The sequence below is a fragment of the Sinohyriopsis cumingii genome, chromosome 6, assembly GCF_028554795.1.
Source record: "Sinohyriopsis cumingii isolate HCF-2022 chromosome 6, ASM2855479v2, whole genome shotgun sequence".
In the NCBI taxonomy this organism is placed as follows: Eukaryota; Metazoa; Mollusca; class Bivalvia; order Unionida; family Unionidae; genus Sinohyriopsis; species Sinohyriopsis cumingii.
In genome coordinates, this window is record NC_142966.1 from 113,404,968 (window position 1) to 113,412,026 (window position 7,059).

At 33.5% G+C, this 7,059-nt stretch overlaps 1 non-coding gene across 1 annotated transcript; it reads right to left on the bottom strand.

The window, feature by feature from the left end:
- Positions 1 to 5,397: 5,397 nt before the first annotated feature.
- Positions 5,398 to 5,470, bottom strand: Trnak-cuu (transfer RNA lysine (anticodon CUU)). The gene has a single exon. It is a non-coding gene; the product is annotated as a tRNA-Lys (tRNA).
- Positions 5,471 to 7,059: the final 1,589 nt, after the last annotated feature.

Consider the following 7,059-nt stretch of genomic DNA (forward strand, 5'->3'; position numbering starts at 1 on the left):
GCACTTTTTTGAAAGGTGCACATTTGAAGTAAGGCCAAGCTGTACACTCTATAACCCACTGTACACCCATCAATCATACAGCAAAATGAAGGGAATTAAAGGTTCTTTGCATTATACCTAAGATATACAAGGTCTTTTTTTAAATCGCCAGTATAACCAGTGAGGAAAGCCGGGAACATTCTTTTTCTTTAAAATCCTAACCCTTATGCAAAATGCGAAACTGTATAGCGCCACCTAAGCAATCATAATAGAGTTTAGGTCTACAGTGATCTGCAGCACACCAAAGGCTTTAATCCTATTTGCGTCTACTTGTGTAACCATGACGACTATTGGCCCTTTCAAGTTAACATGAAAACGTATGATTTGTAAAATTACTTGAAAGTAAAAATATGAAATAGAAACACTTAACCATTCATATATATTTTCTTTTTCATTCCATATGCCAAATATTAGTGTGGGAAGAAGCATTTTGCTTTCTGTATAGATAGGAATACACAAAGGTAACAATAATATCAACCATTATGTTATATTAAAGACTTTAAAAGAAGCATTTAGTTATAACACTAAGATCAATTCTTAGTCTGGTCATGTTCGCGAGACAGAAAAGAAAACGAATCAATCACAAATTATAGAAATTTAGATTGTACAGAATTCCTTCCACCTTTTGTTTTCAATTAAAATTATTTGTTCCTCATCTGTCAGTAAATAGTTCAAGTATCAACAGGAATAATAAAAGCAAAACCAAAACACAATAAAACGAAACGAAACGAAACAATAAAAAACCTTACAAAAATCCAGTTCTAAGCTCTCAAAGTAATGCAAAAAAAATGCTCATTAACAGCGTAATTTTAGCTGTTTGGTTGCTTAATATCATGTCAAACTACCTTACTATATATCTATCTATATATATATATATATATATATATATATATATATATATATATATATATATATATATATATATATATATATATATATATATATATATAATGAATATGTCCATGTGTCGGATAATACATAGAAAAAGTAGTTAATGTAATAGAATCTAGGAAAAATGTACATGCTTTATTCCTTTGATCGCTTTCGCATCATCTTTATGGATGTACTTGAAGTGAATACATCATTTCACGACAGAGGCAAAAAGAAATGATGTATTCACCTGCAGTACATCCATAAAGATGATGCGAAAGCGTTCGAAAGAAGAAAGCATGGATATTTTTCTGATGTTCTGTTACATTAACTAATATATATATATATATATATATATATATATATATATATATATATATATATATATATATATATATATATATATATATATACAAATAGAAAGAATAACTATATAAAGAAACACAAGGTCAGCCCAGGACCCTGATGTGTGACGACTCATTAAAACCAAAACCAAGTAATGCAGTTTAAAGGGATGATCGATAAAATGGAAATAAATTAAAGACTCTCGTTGTGGCTAGACTTCATGATGTATAACATTTGCCTCCCACATGTTTTGTCAGCAGGAGATCTTTCATGCTGTGATATTATTCATTTTTTTTGTCTGTAATTATTATAATTTAGTTAATAAATCTTCAAACTTTTTTTGCATACCTCGAATCGTTTAAGCTATTAAATAAAGTGAAGTGATAGATCCTGCAAACATATCTTTCCAATACAAATACATCTCCCTAAAATGCACACTGACCTACGAATGACATTACAATTTCACTGCAGACCGCTGCATAAATCTGGAGGCATTTGATTTGAATTACACATATACAATATTTAACAGAACCCCGTCTCCCTTGACCATGAAGACAAGTTGAAAAACCTTTTGTATGGCAACATAATATTATGGTATATTTATTGTTTGCGAATGTGCTCTATATATTTCGAAAATAGTGATGTAAAATAGAGAATTGTGGTGTTACGGCGTGTCGATCTTATAAAATGAAATTTGGCTTTATATATATATTTTTCAAAATGAATGCTGTCACGATTAGGAGGTGTCGGTTGGTATACTATGTTTTCGTTTGTAACTCGCCATATAAAACTTAAGGCGTATGATTAAAGGCAGATAACTATAAAGTTATTATCATTGCCAAAATGTCAGCCTTTCGAAACATTTATTTTTGTCTGGTTTTATTGAACCCTGCCCCCCACGACATCCTTGTCGGAATCTACATTCGATACAGTGACTTATTTTGCACTAAGATGGTTATCGCAAGAGCAGTTGGTTTTGTTCGAATCGTAGTAAAAAGACAAACAACTTTATCAAGTATTTACAGTAAGGATAAACCCTAACAAAATATTGTGTTAGAGGGTTACGTTTCTGTAGGCCTACCAAGTGTCCAGGTCAGTGTTGATGTTATAGCTGACTGGATACTTATACATGGGTAAAGAGTTCTTGTAAAAGTGTCACATCTTAGAAGCAGACTCATCTGCCACACTCTTGTAGAAAAAATGCTAAACCATAAAATCTAGACGGCAAATACTGTCCATTCTAGAAAACAATATGAAGACTGGGCTTCTTTATTCAGTACTATAATTCGATCCACACAGCATTGCGAATGATTTCAGTGTCTTTAGTTTATTGAATTTGCAGGTTAGCGTCACTAAATTTAACTAAACGTAACTAAATCGTTTCGCGCACGAAGTATTTTAACACCGTTCAAATCGACATGCATTGTAACACATCTCCTCATTAAACACATGATTAAACACGGTGATCGTTTACATCCAATTTTTATATGCCACCATGACCTGTGGAAGAGTCAGTTTGTGTACTCAAGAGTGATCAGCTTTCCTCTTTGTCTATGTTCGGCAATAATGTAGCAGCCTATCTTTGATTTTTTTTTTTTGCAGTGTTAAAAAGGAACTCTTCAGATCTCAGTACGAACATGGCGGATTATAATTTTAGCAGACTCCCGTCTTTTCAGTGTGCATCGAATGAATGGTGTTGTGCTGTATGTCAATATGAATAATGTTTAAATCCTTCGTGCACAAAACGAATTCGGTAATCTTAGCTACATTTCGAGACGCTGACGCGACAGTTCATTGAAAAACAGACTTGGATATCATTAGCGATGATGTGCGGAACGAAAGATGGAGATTTTATTAGATCAATTGCATAACATTCAATATAATGTCAATCAATTTTGTTTGTTTGTTTGTTATGCGTGTATATCTGACATTCGGTGTATATCCATTAATTGATAGCTGAAAGATAAGTATTAAAAAAAAAATGATTTATATCTCAAAATTATTGTATCGACATGAGCTTTGCAAACCAATCATCAAGAACTGCTCCAATTATTCCATATTTTTTGTTATGTCAAGATCACTCCTCCCCAGTAGGATCACTAGGTATGGTGTTATTTCAAATACGTTCGTTCATGTCAGTATTATATTTTAATCGTTAGGAACACAACAGAGGCAATTAACTATCAAGTCTTTACAACTGTTATCGCTAAAAGAATGGTCTTGTGATTTTCTCCGTTGTACTAACGTATTTTGCAGCAACGACTTGAAATGTACACATTAAAACAATGAGATATGTAACCTCTCTTACATTTTTGTGGATGTATTTTACACACTAAATTAATATCGAATATGCAAAGCCAACGACAAACGCACGTGTCCAGATTCTCATTAACACTGCAATACAGCGTTCGTATCCTTCACAAAGGAATCTTTACCACATAATAATTCCATGTACTTGCTCGACTGGTTTGTCACACTGTTGCTTTGTGAAGGAGTAGAAATCGAAACCAGTCTTACTGATTGGATATCTTCTGCTTTTTTCATAATGTTCATATCTGTTCCTAATTATCGTTAAACTTTAAACAGTTGACAAATATTTTCAAAGCACACAGTATGGGAAATCTATATATTAATATGCACGTTATACTCGCTACGAGTATTAGGTCATTCTCAACACTCTTTATAAAGTGCCATTAATGTATTAATCGCGCTGACAGTCTTACAAAGACCCATTTCAGCCCTGTACGGATGACATTATCCAACCGATTTTGAGGTAAACATTTGTCCAAGCTTTGCATTACTGTTTCTCGATTAATGATAGAGGAATGTAAATCTTTTTATTTACACAGGGAATGCCCTTCATAAATGTATAGTTGTTTCTACCTCAATAATAAAAATTCATAAAATGTTTATTGGAATTTTATAAGCAAGAAATTAATATACCTTAACACAAAACGAATGTAACTTGGTACATCTGAGAAGGATATAAATTGAAATCGATTCTTGATCTTTATCCTTATAAATGATTGAAACAAATAATTAATGTTATTTTTAAACCAAAAGTTGATTTAGCGGGATTTGTGTTTAATAATAATAATGATGATAATAATTTTTTAATAATAATAATAATAATAATAATAATAATTATTATTATTATTATTATTATTATTATTATTATTATTATTATACTAATCATAATAATAACGATGACAATAATAATAATATTAATAATAATAACAAAAACTATGAATAAAATATAAATTGTCATCAGATTTGCTTCGACTTAAATAATGTCGAAAGAAACTCGATGAGAAACAAATCACCAGACGCCATAAACACATAACGGTAACTTCTTTAGACTGATTCTTAATATTGCCACATCTTATATCCGTGTCTTATTTCCACATCTCAAGCAACAAATGCAATCGCCAGCTGTGAAGCAGCAATAAGTTGCAGATTCCATTTTGTAGAACACGTTTTTGACAGCAGTCTTTGTTACCGTCAGCTGAGAGAGAATATGATCTTCTCTATGACGATACAAGATCTTGTCTCATGTTAATAAAATAGAGAATTAAATTATGTTACAAAATTTCACACATTTTCTTCATACTCAAACCCTGCATGACAGATTTACGTTTCGATGCAGTTCACTTAATAATGACGTATAGGCAACCAGATCACAAATACGTACACATTATAGGCAACCAGATCACAAATACGTACACATTTACTGAAACTGTAACTCACCGTCTTCTTTTCTGTAACATGTATATCATATTAAGAAATATTGTTATCTTGATGGAGGAAGTCCTCTACTGCTTACGGAGAAAAGCACAGTAATATTTCGAGGCAGTCCACATATTCGTTTTCTACTGCAAGACAATTTCAACCTAACTGTATGTGTGTGTGCAATTTGCATTTTTGACGTAGGTTGATAATTTTTTCAGTCATATCGCTACGATGTTTGCAGTGTAGCAGTTTATAGTGATGTCTAGTATAGGGATATCATGCTGCAGACCTGTATCATGATGTCCGAACCAGTCACATTATCCTGACACCAAGCCGACCAGTCCTAACACTAACATATTGATGCTGAGCTCCTAGCGAGGTAGCTGCTAGTACCATTTTTATAAATCTTTGGTATGACTCGGCCGGGGTTCGAACCCGCGACCTTCCGCATAAGAGGCGGACGCTCTAACCACTAGGCCACCAGATCAGTCTCCAGCTTAATTAAATTATACATTACAAAATTCATGCTGTGAACACGTTCTTGTTATCGATTATATAATTGCCCTTTTTATTTTATTGCGATTTAAGATATTTCATTTTGTCATAGATAACCAACGCTTTTTCTGCCATGTTTTCAGACAGGAATGGAGGTCGTATTATAATTTCCTAAAGACAATGGACTAACCACGTATATGGTCAATTGTTATGGCTCTTCTATTTTCAAAAATGAACCTTTATTATCGTACTGCGCACAAAGCGGTCACGTTTTTTTTTTTCTTCGTTTTTTTCCCTTCATTCTTTTTTGTGCCGTCACTTGCCTCATTAAGCATCGAAATTTGACATCACATTAATAGCTCTCGATTCGTAAAGGATGAAAGTCATACTGGTTTGCGCGAACGACACTGCGGCTGACACATATTATTCAGTCACGAGCATTGGCTGAATTTAGACTCAACACACGCACGCACACACCCAAAGGCACACACAAACTAAATTAAAGAAAATTTTCTCGAGTTTCTTTTATGTGGAACAAAGAAAATGTAATCAACAGAAAATAAAAACATCAAGGCTATGTTGATCAGGTACAGGACGAAGTTTTAATCCATCCCCATCAGAACGCCATAATCAGTTTAAAAAAATGGATGCGATCTATCAGTCTACACTTCTACACGTTTTTAGCTTATATTCGACATCTTGTATACGCTTTCGTCAAGATGTTTATGATGCATAATCTCTACTTCAAATGAAGAATAGCTGGTTAGAGATAGTTCTAACCGATCTCTCATCTCGATTTTAAAATCCCTGACAATCTGTTTTTCATTTCACTCATCTAGTGCCAGGTTCTCATGCACAACAGTTGCACAGGTTGTGGATATATATGCAAAAACAGTCTAACCTGCATGATAATAATATATATTCGTACCTGTTTGGTGTAAGGTGTTACTGATAATTTAACTCATGAATCTATGTTTAAAAAAAATCCGTCAATGATTTAAACTATGATTGTATTTGGATCCGAAGGAAGTTATACATCCTTCATTAAGTTAACCAAAATTGATTGAGTTATGATCCGTATCGAGTTATGATCCGTATCTGACATTACAATTTGTCTGAGCCATATTTTCTTCAGCTTTTCCAGCGGCGGGTCCAGAAACATCGGGATGTTGGGTTGTGTTGGGTTGGGGAAAGTAAGCAAGCATGCTAGGATTTGTGGAATTCCCGGTGGGGTTTTAGAAAGAGGAGCCAGAGGAAGCATATTGAGCGTTTCCACGGTTTAATTTAAGCCAGCTACTGTAAAGAATACTTGCTCTGGGAAACGTTCAGGTAGTTTCATGTACATTTTTAGTGTTTGTTGGGGTGTGTTCGGTGGCGGATCTGCATCTATGCATTCATATGTTCTGGACACATATCTAGTTTACTGTATTCTTTAACTATACAAATATTGCATTTGAAAGTCACTCCGTATTAAGTATTCTGTGTGAAGACCATCCATATGAAATGTCCTGTTGAAAGTCCATCCTTATGAAATGGCATGCTCTCAGTAAGGCCAGAAGTTTGATATGACAAATATTAATG